The sequence below is a fragment of the Rhinolophus sinicus genome, linkage group LG01 (genome assembly GCF_036562045.2).
Source record: "Rhinolophus sinicus isolate RSC01 linkage group LG01, ASM3656204v1, whole genome shotgun sequence".
Lineage (NCBI taxonomy): Eukaryota > Metazoa > Chordata > Mammalia > Chiroptera > Rhinolophidae > Rhinolophus > Rhinolophus sinicus.
Window position 1 is genome coordinate 48,274,834 of NC_133751.1, and position 25,489 is coordinate 48,300,322.

The 25,489-nt window shown below is 41.0% G+C and overlaps 1 pseudogene; it reads right to left on the minus strand.

Moving 5' to 3' along the window:
* Positions 1–21,056: 21,056 nt before the first annotated feature.
* On the minus strand, positions 21,057–21,532 carry LOC109449471 (large ribosomal subunit protein uL23; annotated as a pseudogene).
* Between the last annotated feature and the right edge of the window lie 3,957 nt (positions 21,533–25,489).

Consider the following 25,489-nt stretch of genomic DNA (forward strand, 5'->3'; position numbering starts at 1 on the left):
GATAGGTCTGCCATCTGGTCTTTCTCAGGGATGGGTTTTGTTGATTTACCTTTTTCTCTGAATGGGCAATATGTTCCTGTTTCTTTGTATGACTTGTGATTTTGTTGTTGTTGTTGAAAACTGAACACTTGAATCTAGAAATGTGGTTACTCTGGAATTTAGATTCTTCCTTCCCCAGGGCTTGCTGTTTTTGTTTTTGATTCTGTAGGCCAGCTCTGTGCTGGGGAGCACCCTGAGCTGTAAATTTCATATCTTCTTGGGATTCTCTTACTTGCTCCTTTCCCTGGGCACATGCAATGATTTTCTGAATTCCCCTGTATATGCGATTGTTTTGAGTGTCCTAGTCCTTAAATGTTTGGTTCCCAGAAGGTAAAAAAGAGAAAAAATAAAGGGAGAAAATGTGCTGGCCCTTTAAATCTCCTGAAAGTTGTTTCCGCTGGTGAGGTGGGGACAATGGATGGACAACAATGGCTCCCCACCCCTGTGTCTGCACATCTGCAATCAGTGGTTGGTGCACAGATCCCTGATATTTGGAGAAGAGGGTCCTTTTGCCCCCCCACCCCCTTCTCCTGCCACCTGTGTGCAAGCTGTTCCTGGAATGTGTGTATGGCTGTCTGACACGGGGTTGGGAGATGGGGAATAGGTAGCCAATGCTGAGCTAAGCTGAAATTAATAATTTACCATCAAAGCTTTCTTCTGAAAGTTGCAAGCCTTCAATAGACCACAGTTCCAAAATAGTTACATCAGACAGAAACTGTCAGTACAATTGTTGTTTAGGTAGAGAGATGGATTCCTGGTGCTTCCTACTCTACTATCATCCCAGAATCCTCCTTGGTTCCTTCTTATATTTTCTATCTTTTTATTTATATTTATATTTTTTATACATTGTTTTCTTGACTTTATTCACATCTTCCTTTAGTTTGTGAGCATCTTTAAGACAGTTGCACTAAAATCTTTGTCCTCCAACTGGTCATTCTCATGACCAGTTTTTGTTAGTTTATTTTTTTTTCCTTTGAAGGACCATAGTTTCTTGTTTCTTTGTATGCTTTGTGATTTTTTTTTTTAAATGATGCGACAGCTCTGGAAATCAGATTTTCCCCCTTACCCAGAGTTTGCTGGGTTTTGTTTGTTTTTTAATTGCTGTAGGGTGTCTGTGCTAGGGATCAGCTGGAGGTATAAACTTAAGGCCTTCTCAGCTCTTTTCTGAGACTGCCTTTTTCGCTAGGCACGCAAGGTTACTTTCTAAATTTTCCTGTGTATATGGTAGCTTTTAAATGTCCTGGCCCTTAAATATTTGACTCCCAAAAGGGAAAAGGGGGAAAACGAAGAGGGCATAAAACATGTTTTGTCTTTTAAAAATATCCTTGAAACTGGTTCAGCTGGTGGGGGTTGCCTCACCACAATGGTGGCCTGCCTCTTTGTGTTCACCTTTGTGATTAGAAACAGTAATCAGTGATCAGAACACAGATCTCCAATATTTGGAGAGCAAGAGGTAATAGGTAACCTAGATGACATGTAAGACACATGTCTTGTGGAGAGTAGGAGGTAAAACAAAAATGCAGGATTGTGCCACTACAGCAAAAGTTTTAGGAGTCCAGTAGTCTATAGCATGTCAGGATATTCTCTGAAAGGGAAAGACAAGTTGCTGAGCCTTGTACCCCCACCACTAAGAAAGAGAACACATTTTAGGTCTCTTGGAATTAGGAGGCAACATACACAATATCTGTGTGTGCTGTTCTGGTCCTCTTACAGTTTTTAGGTGGAGGCCAGTGCAAAGGAATAATTTCCAACTGGCACAAGTTGCAGTGCAAGCCTCCTTATCATTGCCTAGTGGATTCAGTAGTGGTAAATTTCATGGGAGCTATGTCAAGTCCAGATACGAGAATCACAGTGACGTCTCCAAAATTTTGGAGCAAAACCACGATCATGTTGGCAAGTGACTATCCATTCTCATTTTGAGAAACCGCTGGTAGCCTGCGACTGGGCGTTCCTGGAGACCGGCCATTTTCCACATTGGACACCAGGTGACTATAGGATCTGGGTGCTTTCTGATTCTAAAGTCAGGAATACATAACAGTGCTCCATCATCAAATAGGTATGGTGCAGTGAGGCTAGGCTTGGGCATATACCGATAGCACAAATAAGTGGCATGAATGTGTTGCTCACATTCTCAGCATGCTTCCTCCTCCCTCTTCTCCCTCAGCCAACACTTATGGCCATGTGTACAGTTCTCTGTGACCACTCGATGAGGGGGAAACATTCAAGTTTGGTTACAGGTGGCTCTATCAGGAATGCCATCACTATATGAGCAGCACTCTTGTCCCAATCCAGGATGCTCCTGAGGAACAGCAGAGAAAAGGAAACACTTCCAGGGAGCAGGACTTTGAACAGAGTATTTAAAAAAAATTTTATTTTCTACTTTTTCTGGAAAGTCTCAAGGACAACTAAATCATGGGTTGTGGTTAAAATCTGGTCACATGATCAGTGACCTGGAAGAGCTAAGGTTATAGGTTTATGACAAACAGGTTTGGGGAAGAGTTAGGGCTAGAACTCTCAGCATGGGCCCACAATATTTGTGTCTTGTGTGAATGCTCAGCAAAATATCCCCACAGTGGATGTTTTCAGTAATTAGGGACCACCCTGTGGATGTCATTCTGCTCCCTTCCCCGCCACTCCAGTGAGTGCTCAGGGGACTCATGAACAGTGTAGCATCCATGGTGACTGGGGTGGAGCTTATCTATAGCCTTAACCACAAAGACTTGCCCTCACAAAGGATGAGTACTTCCTCTACTCCTCAATGTCAGACAAGAAAAGTGGTAAAGAATGATGAATGATAAACCAAAAAAACCCACCCAAATATATATATCTTAAGGCTACTGAAATAATGAATGGCTATATAAAATATTTTTACCATCCTAACACTAGACCCTGAGGGTTCAGAGTTTTAGCACTAAAGGGAAGAATATTCCCAAGGGACACATTGATGATTTCATTGAACTGGAAGCTGAGGCAGGCACCTGGGTATTTCAGGCTCCTCAGGGCACAAGGCAAACAAAGAGGGGTATGGTATTGGCTGTGGCAAGAGTTCTAATTAGCACAGGGACATAAACAAGAAGGTGGGAGGAAAGGGTGTGGATGAAACACAGGTGCTTCACCAGGTTCCTTTCTTAGGCTATGTGTCCAGTTAAAGGAAGAAACTTCCACAATCCTGGTGTGACACCAAAGGCCCTTTGATTCATTTACTCATTCAATAATGAATAGTGCTAATGTCAGGTACTGTTCTAGGCCCTGAGGATACAACAATGAAGCAGAGAGGCAAGAAACAAATAAATATACACATAAACAAGAAAAATGGTAGGGAATGATGAATGATAAGCCCCCTGCCCACCCAATAAGGCTATTGCAATAGTGAGTGACTCCTTTAGACTGAGCCATCAAAGAAGACTTCCAAAAAAGTAACATTTAAACCAAGATCAAATCGGCATCAGGGTCTAGCTATGCAACATGTGATTGAATGCTTGGGTCATTGTATCACATAAAGACCCTGGTAAACCCATCTCCCATTGATAATGTATGTGATTTTCAATCTTCCCAGTAATGTCCTTCTCTTCCTAACCAGAATCCGATTTGTTTTCCACAATTAAGAATCTTGATGGGGGCACCCCAGGTAGTAAGGCCATGAGTAATTTGCCTTTCCTTATTTATTTTTTTCTGCAGTTTTACAATGAGCAAATATTTTGGTAATCAGAAACTAACTGAAAACTTGAAATCAATGATGCAATTTTTAATGCATAGAGAAAAAGCTTGCATATGAGAACATGAAAATATGGCAATTTCTGGATGACAATTGTATGGAAAATATTAATTTGTGTCTCTATTTTCTTGTAATTTTTAAGTGTTTTAGAAGACTATTAATTTAATTTTATGGTAAAATTTTTAACGTGAAAAACTTCATGAGAGCTCTCCTCATTCGTTAAAATATTTCTTTATACATGTTTATGTGTACAATTATTTATAAAGATATAAATGCAATATTGACAACTTTTAAAGATACTGAAAAGCCCAAAGAGAAATAAAAAGAGTAATATAACAGCAAATGACAAAACAAAGTGACCAAGTATTAAGTTTTTGTCATGTTTGCTTCCAGGGTTTAAGTAAACAAATAAACGAACATTCACATCCTTCCAATCCCCTTTACATACCTGTCTCCCTCCATAGTGGAAACCAATATCATGAGTTTGGTGTGGATCTTTGCTGTCATTCTGTCATTTTTCATATGTTTGCATCTCTCTCTCTCTCTCTTTCTCTCTCTTTTTCTCAGTGTCTCTCTGATCTATCTGAGTGTTTTCCGTGTATTTTTAGTTCTGTAGAACCAAGCAAGAAACTCTCCTTGAACAAGGCACTGGTCATGCCTCAGTTAGAACCCATGTAAGTAAAGTTCCTTTGTAATGAAGTCAGTGCAGTTGAAAAGGGGGGGGGGGATTCAAGAATCATGCAAAAATACCGTTGATGGGAACCATATGTCAGAATGGCTATGTTCCCGTAAACTGAGCGAGCACACAGATGTGTTGGTCCTAAATTCCTCTTCTCCCAACTCTTATTTTGTCCACAGGATAACTAGGTAAACAGGACTAACCTTTATCACAACCCCCACAGCAAAATGCCATGAGTCCCTGGTGTGTCTGTCTCTCCCATCTCCCAAGTTGACAGTTACTCATCACCTGCTACTTTCTGAGTCTTCCTGGCTTTCAAAGAGAGACAGTGTCTGATAATAATCACTTACACTGTTGACTGATAGATTAATCTTTAGCAGATGAGTTTCAGTCACTGTGATATCTCAATCAGTCATGTTAAGCCCCTCATCTACAGCTGAAGAAGAACAATCCTTAGCTTTACCCATGACTATAAAGGAATTTCAGGCATTGGCCAGCAGGGGCTGCGATGTGTTGCTATGGAGAGGGGTTCCTGAAAGTAAATCTGATTTAGACCTGGTAACCCAGTAGTTTTCAAGGCTGCCCATTAGAATCACCAAGGAGCTTTTTAAATGTTTGCCCCCACCCATGGACATTCTGATGTAATTGGTCAGGGATTGGACTTGGGCATTCACCATGTTTTTTAAATCTCCTCTGTAGACATGGAAGGACAAATACTATATGACTCCACTTGTATGACGTATCTAGAGTAGTCAAATTCACAGAGACAGGAAGTAGAATGGTAGCTTCCAGGGGTGGGAAGAGGGGGATTGGGGAGTTGTTCAATGGGTACAGAGTCTCGTTTGGGAAGATGAAAGAGTTCTGGACAGGGGTTATGGTGATGGTTACACAACAGTGTGAATGTACTTACTGCCACTGAACTGTACACCTAAAAATGGTTAAAATGATACATTTTATGTTAGGTATGTGTATTTTACCACAATAAAAAAGAAAAGAAAAATAAACTCTCCCCTGGTGATTGTAATTTTCAGTCAGGTTGAGAACTACCTTGTGTTATCTGGGGTGACTGTTGGAAGGGTGGCTCCTAACTCCCGTGGGAGGCTCAGCTAGGTGCTGTTCTGGTTTCAACTATTGCTGCTACTGGGGGCAAAGCAGTCTCACTTGTCACTTTTCCTTTGGTCCGTCTCCTGCCCCACATTGGTCCCAGAAACCCTCTCCATGCCTGCTGTAACACTTATGCATCTCGTAGCAGCATTTCTGGTAGGGGGCTGAATGGCAACCTCTCTCCCAGCAGGGGTTTTGTTCTCTGGTCCCTTCAGATATCTGAGCCTGGAGCCTCCTACCTCCCTTCTCTTTTTGCAGAACTAGACAACGTGCTTGGTTTGATTCAGCCCCATAATCTGACTCATACAGGTATAAATCACACAGGAATAACCAGCCAGTTAATGCCAAATAGGGATGATAGTTCTTTTTATCTACTCTAATGAAATGCCATGCTTATCTAGTGTGTAACCCAGATATTAGCTGAGGTCACCCTATTTTTTGAAATGTGTGTGAAGTTGACTCCGCCCCTGTCCCACACCCTGGGGGAAGTGCAACGCTCTGTCCAAGATTTTTCAGTATTCCAGGGCTAGGGTTTTCCTCCTGGCTGACTGAGTGTCTGAATCTTCTCTAAACACGTTCTACAGAAGCACCCTTTGTTCTGTTTCTTCAGAGTCTGATCCGAGGGGAGATTCAGCTCCTTTTCATTGATTCTCACCTCTTCCCTTTGGGAAACAAGAGAAAACATTTACAAAAGGCATTTATTTGTGCATCAGGCTTTATTATATGTGTGAGGATGATGATTGGGTATCATATATATCATCCAAAAGCAGAACTCTCAATGTCGGATATTAGATATTTGTGTTCTTAAAATCCTTTCGGTAATATATGATTCCATTCATATAAAATCCCCAAACTGGCAAAACTAACCTAAGGTGTTAGAAGTCAGGTCGGCATGAAGGGGTGTGACTAAGAGGAATCATGAGGAGGATTTTGGGATTCTGGTACAATTCTCTTTCCTGATGAGATGCTGGCTACACAGATGTTTTTGGACGCTATTGAACTATACACTTTCGATTAGTGTACTTTTCTGTATTTATGTTATGCTTCAATAAAACACTTATAATAAAAAAAACAAAGAACACAGCAGAAGCCTGTCAGCAACCTCGTATCCAGACCTGTTGCTCGGCTCGCTCTCTCCACCCAGGCTCTCCCTAGATCAGTGTAGAGAATTCTCTCACACTCACAGCCTCTGCATCCAGAAGTCAGTTGTGGGTTTTGACCTGTTAACTGCTTTCAAAAAGGAGGAGAGACATGCAGACGCAGGAGCATGTTGTCAGAGGGGAGCCAGTGCAGACACCCCCTCACGTACCCTTCTTCCCAAACATCCTGTCAGTCGCACCAGGGAGAACTGGAAAGACTGGTCCATGTTCCCACTCCCTACTCCTTTCCTATCTTCAGCTACGTGTGATGACGCCCAAATCTGTCAGCAGAGAGACTTTGCTTCTGACCTTCCAGAGAGGCCAGGAAACCTCCTCTGCACAGTGAGATAGACAAGACAACAGATCCTGAAGCCATCCCAGGAGCTAAACAGCCCCCAGAAAACAGGAGCATGGCTCATGGGATAGGAATGAAAACAGGAGCGTGTGGCTCTCAGGACACATTCATCTGCCCACCTGTGGGCATTCTCAAAGGGCAGGTCTGAGCCTGGATGCCCCCATCCTGCAACACGACCTCTTCCCTAAGCTTCTGGAGTTCTGCCACTGGGGTCCACCGGGCATGGTGGGACCTGGTGCATGCCATTGTACAGGAGGAGCAGCAGTGGTGCCAGCACGCAGCCCCTAAGGCCAGGTGCCAGCAGCAGGTGGTGAGGAAGCTCAGGGTGTCCAGAGGGGGTGGGGGGCACGTCATCACACGTAGCTGCCACAGCCAGGTCAACAGGAGGTCCATACTGTGAACACCTACCTCAAAGGCCAAGGCTTCGGCTGCCCACTCCAGCTGTATGTGCTAATGTGCGAGCCATGCCTGGTTCATTACAACTACCACACACTCAGGAGGAAGGCTGCCAAACCCAGTGATCTGCTGCCCTGGCCCATGGAGGAGGGCCAGCTGTTCAGGTTCTTCCCAGGCCACCATCACTATCTGCTGTATCCTGGAAGGACAAAAGAACTTAGGAGGCAACTGCCTCCCCCACCTCTTCCACAGATAATGCTGCCACCACCTCTGCCCTCACGCCCCTGGGTAGGACATGGTCCCAGCAAGGCAGGGGTACCAGCCCTGAGGAGAAGAACCCAGGGAACATGCTCCATGGTCACAGGGAACGACTGTTCCTTCTATACTACCAGGAGCATGATGCCAGCCCCACAATCGGTGAATGGGGGGCTCACGGCTCAGGTGGGTGCTCCCAGGTAGCAGGAGGCCTCAATAATACCGCTGTGCCCCCTGTGCTTCCACTAATGCCTCTGTTCTGCCCAGGCATTAAGCTAATACATGAAAATGGTACCCGACGTGACAGTTCTGTCCTTTAATATGACTGGTACCAGCACGCCGGGTTTCGCCAGCCTGGGACTGCAAGTCCAGTCTGACTAACATGAACAGCCACATTTTAATTGCTCTTAGCCCCCAACATTTGCAATACCACAGAGGGTCTTAGAATCTTGCCGAGTTTCTCTTCTGTGCTGAGACTATCGGATCTCATCTGCCAAGAGTCAGTTCTGGTTGCTCTTCGGTCAGCACGTAGCTGTCCAGGTGCAGATGTCCTGTCCATGCTACTTTCTGGGCACTGATTCTGCAGCTGCCACCCTCAGCAATGTCCAGAACAGCTGCAGCCGGCTGGGCCATAGCCTTTCTGCCCTGGTTCAGCCTGCGGTGCTGTCATCGCTGTCGGGTCCACTCTTGCTGCTAGTTGAGCTGGGTCTCTGGGACTGGGGCTCCACAGATAAGAGGGGCCCTGGTCTTACTTGGTGTAGATCTCTGGCAGTTCCCCTCAGGGAATGGTGCTTGTGCTAAGTGAGATGGAACAGCTTTTTCCACTGGAAGGGGAGCCGACAGGAAGATTTCTTGAGCTCTGCAGGGTTCCACCACGCTGCGAGACCATTCTCCCAGGTCCTGCACCTAAACTATCTTCTGTAAGTATATATCTGTGGCTGGGGGGACTGGGTAAGGTTGAGAACCAGCTTCCAGCTTTTCTGAAACCACTAAGTCACTTGGATCCTCAGGCTTTGAAGATGAGTGGGGTTTGTAGTATGAGATGCCTTCCTTTTTTGTATCAAATATTCTCTTTGGTGCCATATTGTTCCTTCTTGCACGGCTCTTGTCAGGGACTCCCAGGGTATCAGCTATCTCCGAACACTGACTGTTAACAAAGTTCAAGTTCTTGTTTCTCCAGACATACCTCAGGCTCACACAGTTCAGGGGACATAGATGGCTACCGGAGAGGAGCCTAGTGGACAATTACTCTTTTTTGCTGCTTAGCAACTGGACACCCTTCTGCTGTCTAAGGAATTCCCCCACTGAATGGCTGGTAGGAGGCAGAGCTCAGCTTCCCTAAAGGAGCTTGCAATGCCAGGTTCATCTTTAGTGGCCTCCCTTGAAGTGGGCACAGGCCCAACACACCTGCCCTGGACTCAGCTTTGGCTCTTCGCCCTCTAACTGATTCCTTTAATAAACCTCCTTTATGCTTAAACCTGCAGAGAGTTTTTGTGGTTTGTAGTAAGAACTCTGCCTGACGTGATGGGTTTCATCTCCACGTGACCCCAGTTCCACCCTGTTAGATAAAGACATTTGGTTGTCTCTCTTCCTCCCTTTCTTTTCCCTCCGTTCGTACTCTCCTCTCTATTATGAATGGGCTCCTTTCTACTCCTATTCCTTTTTCCTTAAATTCATCTTAGAATTTACCCAGTATGGCTTCCTCAGCCCTCATTGCTCTCTCTGGAGTCGTTTAGCTCGGAGGCCTTTCTGAACCTCGTCAGGTTTAGTGCAGGGGCCTTGGTACTGCTACTCAGACCTTTCTTTGAGGATGATTCAGCCCCCAAAAGTCCCCAGCTTGGTCTTTGTACACCTGCAAAAGTGATAAACAATGTGGGCTTCGGCAGGGACTTGCACAGGAAGCAGAGCTGCACATGCTTTTGCTGTAATTGTTCTTTCTCCGTGGTTGGCCTGCCTGGCCATGGCAACTTAACATGACAAAGGTGGCACCACAGTTCTAAGGGGAAAGGATGGATTGTTTAATAATGGTGTTGAGAAAATGGACTCACTCTAAGGAAAAACATACAAATGAATATCACCTAACACTGCATACAAAGGTGGACTCTCTGGGAGTTATGTGCTACATGTGAAAGATAAAACTACATACAGTTAGTAGAAGAAAGTGAAGGAAGATATATCATGTCCTTGAGATATATGAAAGAACTTCTTAAAGTTTCAAAAGCTCAAATCGTATGAGAAAATAATTAATTTGTTTAATGAATTTTATTGCATAAAATGATGGAGTTCTATTCATATGGGAAAGTTAATAGGTAATGGTGGAAAAAATGCTCAACTTCACTAATCATTAGAGAAATGCAAATAAAAACCACAATGAGATACCACCTCACCCCAGTCAAAATGGCTATCATCAATAAATCAACAAACAACAAGTGCTGGCGAGGATGTGGAGAAAAGGGATCCCTTGTGCACTGTTGGTGGGATTGCAAATTGGTGCAGCCACTATGAAAATTAATATGGAGGTATCTCAAGAAATTGGAAATGGAACTACCTTATGACCCAGCAATTCCACTCTTAGGTATCTATCCAGAGAAATTCAAAACACTAACTCGAAAAAATTTATGCATCCCTATGTTTATTGCAGCATTATTCACAATAGCCAAGACATGGAAACAACTGAAATGCCCATCAGTAGATGACTGCATTAAGAAACTGTGGTACATTTATACAATGGAGTAGTACTCTGCCACAAAGAAGAATGAAATCTTACCATTTGCAAAGATATGCGTGGACCTAGAGAACATTATGCTAAGTGAAATAAGTCAGATGAAGAAAGACAAATACCATATGATCTCACTTATATGTGGAATCTAAAAAGATAGAATAAATTAACAGGCTAATCAGAAACAGTCTCAGATGTATAGAGAAAAAACAGGATTGCTAGATGGAGGGGGGTGGGGATGGGGAAGAGGGGACTGGAAAGCACAATCAGTAACCACAAAATTGCCACGGGGATACAAAGGACAGTTTGGGGAGTATAATCAGTAATGTTGCAAAGAGTTTGTAGGTTATCTGATGGACACTTGTCTTATTGGGGAGACCACTTCAGGGATGGTGTAGGTGCCTGACCGCTGCAGTGTAAACCTGAAGCTAAAGCTGAATAGTGATCGGTGTCGACTGTGGTTTTATATATATATATAGTCACAGGGTGTGGAGCACAGTGCAGGGAATGGGGTCAATGAAACTGGCAGCTATGTGTGATGTCGAAGGGGTGGTAGATTGAGGGAGCGGGGTTGTCACTTTGTGAAGGGTGTAAATGTCTAGCTATTGCATTGTTTTGTACACCTGAAACTAATAATAATAATAAAAAAGGCAATGGTGGAATTGGAGAGAACATTTGCAATGTTTAAAACTGACAAGGTATTACAATCATTTTAGACTACACAAAGAAATCCTACTGATCGATAAGGAAAAAAACAGCAACCGCAGAAAAAAAATGGGCAAAGGACATGGACAGGCAAACAACAGAAGAGAAACCCAAGAAGCTAATAAGTATATGACAGGTTGCTTAAAATCACTGATAATCTGAAAAATGGAAATTCAAACCTTCATGAGATATCATTGGGCACCTATTTGACTGGCAACCATTAGAAAGCTGGGTTTTTGGAGGGGATTTGGTGACATGGGAGTACATCATGTATCACTGATGGAAATGCAGACAGGTGCAGCCATTCTGGAAAGGAGACTGCTTCTACTTGGTCAAATTGAGTTCTACATAAGCATACCCTATGACCTAGCAATCCTGTTCCTAGCTATATATCCCCGGGAAATCCTTATACAGACCCATAAGGGATCACTTATAAAGATGTTCATCATGTGTCTGTAGTGGCTGGGAATGGAAGGCAACCTGAGTGTCCCTGCTGGGAGAGTAGGACGGGTACACACGATGGGGCATTTTGCACAGGTTAGACATCTTGAGTTAGATGTCACATAGCACCACGTTAACAACACAGAGATAAGGACACAGAATAAGATATAATGCATAATATCTTTCACATAAACTTTTAAAGTATATGCGTATAAATCAACAATGAACATTTTGCAAGAATACAGTCAAATGAAGATGCCCATTACCACAGTAAAACAATGACCTGTGGCGAGAGGGGAATGAGAGTAGGGAATAGGAATAAAAGAGAATGTTAATCAGTAAAATAAGGGCTCTGTGCCGACCAAGGATAGTAATACGGCACGGACTGAGCAGTAGCAATGACCAAGCCTCTTCAACCAAGGCAAACAAAACAAAACAAAAACAACCACTGGAAAAGAGAACGCACGATGTGTACCTAAAATCTTGATTCATGTAAGGTAGAGAGTGATGTGGGCCCATGGCAGGTACTGACACAGGGCCTCAGGAGACACGGCAGGAAGAGACCCTGTTCGTGTTAGGGGAATCAGAAGAGGCTTCATGGAGAAGGCATCAAGTTTGAGTGAATGTTACCCACCTAAGAACAAGCTTCTTTCCCAGGTGGCTCACGTCAGAGAGATCTGCTCATGTCAAAGAAGAACCTGTCCACCCATTTATACAGAGTTTGGGATCAAATCCGTACCAGATTATTACACTGGAAGCCCAGGACTCACACCAGAGATGCTGATATATCCTGATGGATGGTCAGGGAGACAGGAAGAGGGCCTCTTGGCTGGGCCCAGAGCCCTCTAGTGAACTCAGGGGTCTGGGCAAGGTCATCTCCAGTAGCTTGTTGTAATGTCCTCCTGTTATCCCCATGTAAAGCTCAATTATGGGTGAATAAAAGGAAAGATCTAAGTTCAGCCAGGAAAGAAGTGGTACGTTAGAGATTCCCTAGCATCTGCTTCCAGTCACGGTAGACTCAAGGATAAACCACCCTCCCTCTAAAGAAACTATAGAAGTTAGAGAAGACATCTGAAGGCCCAGCAAAAAGAGGAATTAACAGAGTAGAACAGGGAGGAGACAAGAGCCTAAATGAGTGAGCCTTTGCTTCTTATCTGAGGTGTGTTCACCCACTGGGAGAAGGCAGCTAACAGGCCAAGCTTCTTGGGTGAGTAGGAGGGGTGATATTGCATCCTACAGTGTCCTGATGACACACAAGAGTCATTTGCTATCTCACCTCACTGCTATTTTTACCCTGGAGCTGTCTGCCAATCCTCGGAATCTAGAACATGGAGCTGGAGGGACATAGTTGGCATTCACTGTCCACCAAGGTGGACACCCCAAAGGGTTATAACTGGAAATGGGGTGGGGACTGAATCTGTGGTCATCTAGAATATTCTCAAGCTCTGTTCCTGGACTGAATGCCCTCAGGTGCTGGCAGAAGGAAAAGAGGATCCTCTCTGGAAGAAAATCCGAGGTCTCAAATTGATTTTCAAAATAGTCATTTCAAATAAAACATCCAGAAAACTCACAGGCACACAAGGCACGTGAGAAAAACAACGGGTGTCAGAATCAACAGAAGCCATAAATGATAGAAAAAGACCCAGCGAGATCCCAGGTATTAGAGTTACAATTTGTAAGAAAGCAATGATTACTGTGTCCATGGAGATAAAAGCAGAATTTAAAGTTTTATGTAAGGATATGGAAAATTTGAAAGTAACATTGCAGATTTAAAAACAAACCAAAACAATTAGATATCACAGAACTGAAAAGTACAAGAATCTAATAAAGAATTCAGTAGAAAGGTTAATAACAACAGTCAGTGGAAAGGAAGGTAAGTCAGAAGAAACCATCGAGAATGAAGCCCAGAGGCATAGAGATGGAAAATACAGAAGATAAATGACATAGAAGATAAAGTGAGAAAATCCAATATATATTTACTTGTAGTTCCAGAAGGAGGGGAGAGAGAGAATGGAGCAGAGGCAACGTTTGAAGAGATAATGGTTGAGAATTTTCCAGAATTGATGACATAAGCCAATTTTCTGATTCAAAAAGCCAAATGGAAGATTCCCACAGGAAATACGAATCTCAAAGAACCAGGTACTGGTTAAGCCAAGGACTCCTACTTGTGGATGTTCTCCTTTCATGACAAGATGTGGAAGTACTCTGAGGAAGCTAGTGGATTTCTTTATAGAGGAGTTTTTGTTGCGTGTTTTAAGATGGGAGAAATTTGACCTTGTTTATAAGCTGAGGGAAGAAGCCAGCTGAGAGTGGGAGGCTAAAAACATAGGAGAAAGGAGAGGCAATGAATGAAGAAGTTTTTAGAGGGGGCAGGGACCCATACTATGAATAATTAGAATAGCTACCATTTATTGAGCATTACATTGTCAGAGTCTGTTTCAGGAACTTGTCACACATTGATACTAATTCTTAAAATGTTTAACAATTAGTATTTCTATTCAGATATCACTGATAGGTTAACTGATGCTCACAAAACTTAAAGACAAAACGAAACAGAACTTGGTTGCATAGCCAGTCAGTGGGCGCACTAGGACCCAAATCAGGTCTGACTTACTCCAAAGCCTGTGTTCTTTCTACTCTTCCAGGCTGTTTTCAGAGCTGCAGCTGGCCTTAGAAAGGCCTTTCCTGTCTGAGACTAGAGGGGAGGAGAGGATGGTGGTGGAGGTGAAGCTGTTTGTAGAATATCGAGAAAGAAAGTCGAAGTAGTTCAGGTTGGAGTCTTGGTTCTTTTCAAGAAAATGGTAATGGATATTATTTGCAGAGTTTGAAGGATGTGGGAATTGAACAGAGAAGTAGCTACCAAGGAAGAGTGGAGGGAGAGCGAGGCGGAGAGGAAAGGAGCGGAGTTAGATGAAAGAGGAAGAGGAACCTAAAGGGCTCCAGGAGAAGGGATGTCATAAACGCGTGGAGGTCAATGACAGGTGCAGGGGGAAAGGCACGAAGCAGAGAAGACAGGTGAGGGGGAGGGACATGTAATACAGTGGCTGACTTAGGCGGATGGCAGGATTGGGGTGAGAGGAAGACTGTGAATCAAGTGCCGAAACCCTCAACGCCAGCATGTACAGGTGTCCCAGAGGCGGACCAAGGACACCGAGAAGTGGGGGAAGTTTGAGGAGAAACGGAATATTTCATAGTCTCAAAGTATGTTCCTGCAAATAATTACTAATCACAAAAGGGGGAAATAGTAACTTTACAGTGGAGAAACCTAGTAGACTTCACCTTAACCAAGGGATCTCAAAATGCTGTGTTATTAAAGAGATAATCAGGCAAAGCTCCCAGTGCCTGGCAAGGAAAAGTAACTCATTATTGTAGTCCTTGAGGGAATAATAAGGACATCCTCAATGACGGGCAGTCCACAGATGTCCACACCTCAATCCCACCTCAGTGCAAAATGAATCTGTGCTAACCAAGGGTTAATGCTTTGTCCTTGGGTAATATGTGGTTAATTCATGTGCACTTGACTGGTTTTGTGCAACGGAGAGATTGTAAGGGTGGGGATTCAGGCATGGTGGCAGCTTTGGGAGAACTGCTTTGGGACTAGGGTGAGGGGAGTTTGGGGTCTTGAACTGTACTGGGTACCCGGTGCAGCTCCACCTTAAGAAATTCCTGAGTGCCGTCTGATGAATCCCTAGCCACGGTTCTTCTTTGGGTCAGGCACTGCCGACCTCGTCTCCACCAGATGCTCACGTCTCTAGTTGGCTGTGTGTGTATTGGCGTGAGGGACGCGTGCCCGGCTCCGGGTCCTCCTCCACTCTGACCTGGCTGTGCGCTCCTTCCCCTTGCATCTGCCGCCCTTAGGGCAGAACCATCTACAGGGACGAGGACCCGAACCCGGGGACGGCGTCTTCTGGAAAGCGCGCCAGTGCCCTCTAGTGCATGAGCTCTGAACTTCCTGAGGGCCGGCTCCTCTGACTGGGGCGGAGTTAGGAACCTCCTCCAGCCAGACTTGGGTGGTAGGCTGAGAGCCGGCCTGAGAGCCACTGACAGCCGGGAGCCGTGTAGCCCTGGGACTGTGCGGACCGCGGGCTTGGGCTGAGCGGAGTGTGGTGCGGTCCTCGAATGAGACAGGTCTGAGTCAGCCCCAACCCAGGCCCGCGCGGACGCCTCCGCCTGCCCCCTCGTCCCCTTCGCTGCTTCCACTCCTTTCAGGTCTTCATTCTCCTTAAGGGAAAAGAAGGGAGAAATGACTATATATGTGCCAGACAGCTTCACATATTCACGTGGAAACACACTACTTCTAAAAAGAATTTGAAGTGATCACAAAGATTTATGAGGATATTAAAGAAAGGGAAAAGGATGGGGCTGGCGGAGAAAGGTCAAGTTAATACTTAAAATGAGTTTTGAGACCCTGAACAGTTACTAGACCAGAAGACTAGAAATCATTAAAGTTTCAAGAAAGAAGAAACCAAGAAAACTCAAGCAGTCCCTCAAGAATCAGGAACAGGAGACCAAGGGGGAAGGGAAATCATAGAACTAAAAATATAAAGTAAACCAGTGGAAAACATATCAGACATCATAATTATTGCAGATGGATTAAAGTCCCCTAATTTTAAAAAATCCCATGGTAAAAAGCCTAGGACAAACTATCTACCTATTGTGTGTTTGTACGTAAGAGACATAGCTGAAGCAAAAAAACAGAGTTTGAGAACAAAGAGCCCAGTAAAGACGTGTCAGGCAAAGCTAACACTCCCACATCCACCCATTTTGAGTTCTAGCTCCAAAATCTACCCATTCGTCTTCACCCCAAGCCATTCCCCAAGCAAACTGCGGTGATTTCCCACCTGGAAAACAGCAATAGCTTTCTAATTGATCGCTCTTTGCTCCTCTTGCCGTATTCCCTACAAAGCAGACAAAATATTCTTTTAAAAACATAAATCAGATTTTAGAAACTTAAATCTCTCCCTTGCCTAAAGTCCAAAGTTCTTCAATGTCTTCTTCTGGCAATTAGGATAAAATTCAACCTCCATACTCTGGCCTATAAGCCCCTGTAGGGTAGATGTTGAGGAAAATTTGCCTTCATTGGTTGATGTGAGCTTTTGTCTATTAGCTTTTATCTGTTCCTGTATGTGAGGTGATTTCTGTGCTGTGATCAGGGGTTGAATAAATTCCCCCTTTGGTCACATTCTCCTGAGCAGGGGAGATACGAGATGATGTTTATTGTTCTGTCCATGTTGTGAGGTGATGGTGCGCTTAAGGTTAAAGAAATTCTTGATCAGGGGTTGAGAGAATTCCCTCTTTGTTCTGTCTGTTTCACCCACCTCAATAGATAAAGTGAAGAAGTAGCTAAGTTATATCAGGATGACGTGACAGGCACATCGCCAGGACCTGTTGCTTATCCGGACGAATTGCCGCTTCAGCCGGATGGGCAGCATTCATATCAGCAACTGCCGGACCCTCTGGAACTGGCCATTCCTGGAGGGGGAGGCAGGAACACAAAACTTGGCTCTAAGGTACATCTGAGAAAACATATAAGACAGACCTCAGTTGGCAGTGTAATTATTACTATTATTTCATCATTTGGTCATTTGTCATTGGTGATTTCTCATCATTCTAACATTTTGAAGGCTTCCAGCAACATGCAGCTTACAACACCAGGGCATGTCCTGACTTCCAGCCATGAACCTGGTGAGGGCTGGCTGGTTCCCGAGGCTAATTAATTTAGCCTTCTTGAGAACTTGTTAGCATCTAGAAAACTTGTATGCAGTTTGCAGCTTACAGCATCAGAAGACGTCTTAACTTCTAACAACAACAGCAGCAACATTCTTCAGATTGTTAACACCTTGAAAACTTACATGTATCTGGCAGCTTATAGCATCAGAAGATGCCTTGACTTCTAACAACAACAACAGCAACAACGGCAACAGCAACAACATTCTTGGGAACTAACAAACAGCGGTGTGGGAGACTCCCGAGTTTCTCTCAGCTACAGACCTGGCGAGGTTTTGATTTATGACTTTTCCAGTGTTGTTCTCCCTCAGTTTGGTGAGCTTTTGACATCTCCTGTAACAGTTACTATCCTATAGAGCTTATTACTGCTTTTGGATACTCCTTACCGATGTTATTTGTGTAGTTAGCCAGGTGATTTTTGATCAATAGTAAACATATGTTGAGATCTCTTAAACTTATATGTATGTGTATTCCTTTGACATGACATTGGTATCAATGTATATAGTTTAGTCTTAACCAACTTTACTTTCTGACATTAGCATATTCTATTAATTGCCTATGTCTTTTGCTATTGTACTTTGCTAAATAAATTGATTCAATATTAAAAACATTAATTCATTAGCTCCATTCTAGCGTGTGTCCCTCCTCCTTCTCCCCCCCCCCGTCATTACAGCCCCACTTCCCATCCCAGCTTCGCTCACACCACCCCTCCCTCCTAGCTGCTGCCACAATGGCCTTCTTACTGTTCCTCAAACATTCCCTGGCACACTGTCTCCACTGGCTGGAATGCCACCCTGAGCTCTTCCTTCTCATCTCTCAGCTCCAACTTCTGGCTCTACCGCAGAACCGGCCTGTCTAGAGTCAGACCCTTCGCCTACTTAGTCTTTATCATTACCCCATCTATTTCCTGCAGAGTACTCACTACAATCTGTAAATCACTTGTTCATTTATTTGCTTATTTATTTCTTCTCCAATAGAATTTTTACTACAGTCTTTGGGTTCCTCTCAGTATACTGTCACATCATCTACAGGTAGAGATAATTTTTTTCTGTTCTAAGAGTTTGTTCTTATAATTCCATTTTGTTTTACTAATGCAAGAGAGCCTTTAACATAATGTTGAATAATAGTGATCATGGTGAACATTCCTTTTTTGTGCTTAATTTTAATGGACTAGCTTGAGGATTTCAGTGTTTTAGTAAGATATTTGCTATGGTTTTTTGGTGAATATTCTTTATTATATTTTAGAAGCATCCTTCTATTCCTGTATTACTTTTACTTTTCCAGTTTCTTATACGGTAATTAATCTATGTAAAATTTTTGTTTCTTTTTGTGTCAATTTGTATTTTCCTAATAACCCAACAATTTTCTCTAGATTCTTGAATTGGTTGCCATAGAGTTGTATGTAATATTGTCTTATAATTATTTTTCTCTCTTTTGCATCTGGCATTATATGGCCTTTCTAATTTCTAATGCGTGATCTCTCTCCTTTGTCCCCAATGGTGGCCATGAGATATCATTAATCTTACAAAAAATTAGATTTGGCTTTGAACTACCTTGTGACCCAGCAATTCCCTCCTATGTACACATTCAAAAGAATTGAGAGCAAAGGTCAAACAGATATTTGTACACTGGTCTTCATAGCAGCATTATTCACAATAGCCAAAAGGTGGAAACAACCCAAGTGTCCATCAACAGATGAATGGATAAACAAACTGTGGAATATATACATGATGGACTATTATTCAGTGATAAAAATAAATGAAATTTTGATAACATGCTATGACATGAACGTACCTTGAAAACATGCTTAGTGAAATTGACCAGACACAAAAGGACAAATATTATTATATGATTCCATTTAGATGAGTTACCTAGAATAAACAAATTTACAGAGACAGAAAGGAGAATAGTGGTTACCATGGGTTGGGAGAAGGGAGGAAGAGAGAGTTATTGTTTAATCGGTACAGAGTTTATGTTGTGGGTGATAAAACAAGTTTTGGGTATAGATAGTGGTAATTGTTACACAGCACTGTGAGTGTAATTAATGCCACTGAATTGTACACTTATGAATGGTTAAAATGATAAATATTACGTAATGTGTATTTTACCAAAATAAAAAATTTAGATTTGAGATTTTTGAATTTTTTCCGTTATATATTTTGACTATTTCACTAATTTTGACTTTTACTTTTATTAATTCCTTTGGCTGGATTGTTTATTGTTTGTTTTTAATTTCCTAAGATGAGTTCTTAATTACTTCATTTTAATCTTCTTTAAGGATAAAGCCATTTAAGAATGATTTTTCTCTTGAATATGTATTTTACATTCTAAAACATAGGTTTCATTACTTTCTAGATAGTTTTTTATTCCAATTTTGATTTATGTGTTGATCTAGAAGTTACTTTTATTTTAAATAGTTAATAGTTTAGAGATCATCTATTTGTTGTTCATTTGCATTCTAAAATATTGATCAGAAAATATATCCTATGAAATTTTCACTTTTAAAAACTTATTAAGTTTTATTTGTGGCAAAGTACATGATGGTTGGATATATATAACAATAGAAATATTTTATTGATATGAAAAAAATCTGTATTTGTAGCTTGCAAAGTTCTATACGCATCTATTAAATTGAGCTGGTTGATTGTAAGACTCAGATTCTCTATGTCCTAGCTAAATTTTTGTCTTCTAGATCTGTCAGATTTTAATAGACAAATATTAGAATCTTTAACAATAATTGTGAATGCATATTTTAAAATCAGATTTTCCTTGTATTTCTCATAGTTTCTGCCTTATATATTTGGCTGCCATGATGTTTAGTGTTTAAAGGTTTATGACTAATACTTTCTTCTTAAAATGTGTCTTTTATCATTACTCATTATATCTGTCTTATGTCATATTTTTACCTTAAATTTCACATTATCTATGTTGTCATTTTTTATTTCTCTTTGTTTGCATTTGTCTGATATTTCTTTAATCACCAACCTTTCTATAGCACTTTGTTTTAGGTATGCTTCCTAGAAGCATTATATATTTGGATTTGGTTTTTCAACCCAATCTGACAGTCTCTATCTTTTATAAGGAAATTCAGCTCATTCACATTTAGTGTAACAGTTGATATACTTGATTTTATTCTTTCTATACTATTTCATTTTTTAAATTTGTTTTAATTTTCATCTTTTCCCTTTTTTCTGGCTTATTCTCATAACTATTCATTTCCTCCTTTCTCTTTGTTAATTTGGAAGTACTAATCAAAAGTATATTTCTTTACAATTATATCGAAACATGCTAGTAACCCCCCTCTCATACCACGTAGGTACTGTGCTCCCCACAAGACAGAACCTTTAAAACGTTTTTGCCTCCTCACTCTTCCCACCTTTTCCAAACTCTTTGTTTTTTCTAAGACAGTTTGATGTTCTGGGTTTGTAACTAATAGTACGTTTTTCTTGTATGATTTAAGAGTTCTTACTTAGCACTTACATTACAAATTGTCAACCACACTATTGTCATTTATTTAAATGTAAATATATATATATATAGTCCATAACTTTCTCCCTTCGTTTCTCATCTTTCCCTATGTTGAAGTCTATTCGGATTCACTTCTTATTTGATTAGAGTATATCCTTGACATCTTTCTTTTCTTTTTTTCTAGCGTAAACCCTGTTATTTATTGTGTACAAGTATATACCACAGTGTGGCCTCCCCCAGCACAACCAGACATCAACATAAAGAAACAAATATACAGTGAAAACATTTTGTAGTTAGAATTAGCCAGCTGGACTCAGTGTAGACGATCCCAATTTTGTTGTCAACATCCAAAGCATCATAGTCAGGAGCCAGTGGAACCTATGCCTTCTTCTCTCCATCAGGCCCGATCAGGGTGTTGACCTTGGTCTCGTCAATGTCATAGATTCTCTTCACAGCCTGTTTGATCTGGTGCTTGTTGGCCTTGACATTCATTCACAATGGACACAAGTGTATTGTTGTCTTCTCTCTTCTTCATGGCTGACTCGGTAGTTAGTGGGAATTTGATGATGGCGTAGTGATCAAGCTTGTTTCTCCTGGGGGCTCTCTTCCGAAGATATTTCGGCTGCCTTCGGAGCTGCAGTGTGTTGGACCTTCGGAAGGGGGTTGACGTCCGGATCTTTTCTTTGCGGCTGTGGACGCCTTTCAGGACTGCTTTCTTTGCCTTCAAAGCCTTTGCTTTGGCTTCGGTTTTGGGAAGGGCAAGGGCTTCCTTCTTCGCTTTTGGCGCCATCTTCGTGAAAAGGGTTTCCGAGACCTGTTCTCATCGGCTTAGACAGCCACGTCTCCACATCTTTCTTTTACCTGAGAGGTCACCGTCTTTTCTCTCAATATCCGTAAACATTTCTACTGTCCCTTCGATTTTAAGGTTGTGATTAAAAAAAACAAAAACAACTCAGCAAATTAGTAATACAAGGAAATTTTCTTAAATAGTAAAGACATCTATAAAAAGAAACTTATAGCAAAGTTCACAATCAATGGTAAAATGCTGAAAGTTTTCACCTTGAGTTAAGAGATGAGGCAAAGGTACCTAGTTTTGGTACTTCTATTTAACGTATTATTGGAGGTCCTACCCAGTATAATAAGGAAAACAAAGACATAAAAATTTTACAAATTTAAAAGGAGGAAATAAAACTGCCGTTAACTATAGACAATGTGATCATGTATGTAGAATATCTAAAATAATCTACAGACAATATATTTTTAGTAAATTGATTTAGCAAGGATGCTGGGATGCAATTGTAGTCTATTTGCTTATTATCATTGCTACATGTAACAACAGGAAGTAACCTCACAAAATATAATGCAGAGTGAAAGAAGCAAAGGACAAAAACCCACACAGTATCATATCATTCCATTTGAATAATGTTTAGAAAAGGCAAAACTAAACAGTATTGTTTAGGGATGCATACACAGTTTATTTCAGAAATCAGTCATTACAGAAATGAGAAATCCCTCTCTGATGGAGAGAAAGGTTGTCATCTACAAAGGGCACAGTGGGACAGGGGGAGAGCTTCTAGGGTATTAGGGTGTTGACAATGTTCTCTTTCTATGTATATACAATATACACTATATTATACACACACACACACACACACACATACAGAGGGTACCCCCAAAAAATGTTTACACATTTTAAGAAAGGAAAAACTGTATTAAAATTACACTGACGGTAACCACTTTGAAGGTCTCTTGTAACTGCAGAAGTCAAACGTGACTTGTATTCATCTTCTGGTGTTAGTATATATTGAATATTACAATTTTAATACAGCTTTTTCCTGTCTTAAAATGTGTATAGATTTTTTGGGCACCCTCTGTATACACAGTTTGTTGTGTGTATATGGGATATAAAATATAAAATTCCCGTATTCTCCATGGAGATATATATATACCACATTTATCAATAGGAAGTTTCAATATCATAATGATGTTAATTTCCCAAAATTAATCTATGAAGTAATTGTTTAAATTGAAATACCAAAAAAGATTTTGTAAAACAAGCTAATTCTAAAATTCATATGAAAACGTAAAGGACCCTAAACAGTTGCAATAGTCTTGAAAAATGTGGAAATACATGTTCATCTATAAATCAAGATTTATTATTAAGGTACAGTAATTAACAGATATGGTATTATTCAAAGACTGACAAATAGACCAACAGAATGAAATAGTGAGCCCAGAAACAGACCAACACATTTTGGGAAATTTGATTCATGGCAAAGCTGGCATTGCAAGTGACTGGAAAAGAATGGGCTAATAAATTGTTGTAGGACAATTGTTATTCATGCGAAAAAGGAGCTCTCTCCATAATTACCTTCACAAAGAATCAAACCTGGGTGTATGTAAGACTAAACATAATTTTTTTTCACCTTTCAGAAGATAATATAAGGAGATTTATGACCTTGTAAAAAAGAATATTTTAACCACGTCACCCAAAGTACAAACTATAAAGAAATAGATAAGTTAGAATACATTAACATTTAAATTTTCTTTGCCTAAAAAGACACCATAAAAAATTATGACAAACCACCGCATAAACTGTAATATTTGCAACACATCCATCTGACAAAGGATTAATATCCAAAATACATATGAGTAAACTATTCTTAAAAATCAACAAGAAATGATAACAACCAATAGAAAAATAGGAAGAGGTTATGGACAGGAGTTTACAGAATAAAAAATACAAATGACCAGTAAATGTATGCATAGATATTCAACCTCTAACCTCACAGTAATCAGGGAAATGCAAATTAAAACTATAAAGAGCTAAGACTACAAACCTGTTAAATTGGGGGGGGGAATTAACAAATCTGACAATAACAAGTGCTGCTGAGGATTGGAAACACAACTCATCTGTTGCTGGTATGATCACTTTGGAGAGCAAATCAGCAGTAACTAGGAACGTTGAAGCTGGGCATCTTTGGCAACACTGCAGCCCCAATCCTACGTGTGTACCGTATAGAAACTTGCACACACGTGCACAAGGAGACATGGACTAAAATATCCATAGCGGCATTGTTTGTAATCAGAATAAAATGCAAACGGTCTAGATTTTCACCAGTAGGAAAATGGATAAATGAATTTAATACAATGTTAATACAATAGTATACTATACTGCAGGGAAAATGAATTTTTATTTATTAAAACCCCCCAAAACTTTTGTAACACCATATGCCAAATCCTGTTTCTAAGTTCTTTATAAATATTAAGTCATTTACTGAATGAACCATTGCTAGATTTATCAACATGAGTCAACATGCATAAAGCCCCAAAGCATCAGTTGACTGAAAAAAGCAAATCATAGATGTGATGTATACATGTAGTACTTTACCAGGTATGTACAGTTTGAAATATTTAAAATAGTATATAATGCTCAGGAATTCATTCATATATAATAAAAGTGTAGAGAGAGGTTACCTCAAAGGTGAGGGTGAGAATGAGGAGTACAGATATCTCTGACGGGCTTCATTAGGAAAGATACTGCATTTCTAATGCTTAGTCACGGCTATATTATTATCTATACCTCAAGGTATCTCTGGAATAGTTCATAAAACGTAAAAAATAAAGGGAAAAATCACACACTCTCATTTAATTGATTTTCTTCCAGTCTTTCTTCTGTGTTTATTTTTATACTTGTGATGATCCTGTATAGACAAACTGGTATTCTTTTTCTTTCACGTAATAAGATTGTTCCTCATGTTATCAAAACTTTTCATAGAACAAACAGATGGTCACCAGATGTGAGGGGTGTTGGAGGGATGGGTGAAGAAGGTGAAAGGGATTTAGAAGTACAAATTGTCAGTTATAAAAAGTCACAGGGATGTAAAGTACAGCATAAAGAATATAGTCAATAATATTGTAATTACTGTGTGTGACGTCAGATGGGTATCAGACTTATTGGGGGGATCACTTTGTAAGGTATATAAACACCTAATCACTATGCTGTACACCTGAAACTAATATAATATTATATGTCAATATAATTGGAAAATAAATTAATTTTAAAAATCCCCTTTGATCACACCTGAGTTTATGCTAATAAGGTGATTAAGAGTGGGGCACCTAGAGCCTCAAGATGGGGCTGGTTACCTAAAAGACCAAGTGATTAGAGGGATGGAACTCTCAGCCCCCGTCCACTGACCTCTGAGAAGTAGGGGGTGACTGAATATTGATCTCTATAAAAACTCTTGACCAATGAGAATTGATGCACTTCCGAATTGGCAAACACATCTATGTGCTAGGATGGTGGCACACCCCAACTCCATGGGGACAGAAGCTCCTGTGCTTGAGACTCTTCCAAACTAACCCTATGTCCTTCATGGGATGTTTGTTTGTATCCTTTATGATAGACCAGTAAACATTTAAAAAACCGTTCATAAATGTTCGTCATGACAGAATGACATTCCGACTGTGGACATGCCATAATATACTTATCTAATTCCAAACCTGTTGATTCCAATTTTAATAAATTCTTTTTCATTTTCCAGCGCAAACAATATCTATGCTTTGAGAGAATGTTTGGGATTATTCCCTCTGATACATTTCCACAAATGGAATTAACAATATCAAATTGTGCAAGCATTCAAAGACTCTTAGTACTCTGTATTATTACATTTTGCCAAGAGTTGGACCAGTTCACTCTCTCACCCCCATTTCTGGGGTGAGAGCCATGACTGGCTCCATTTCT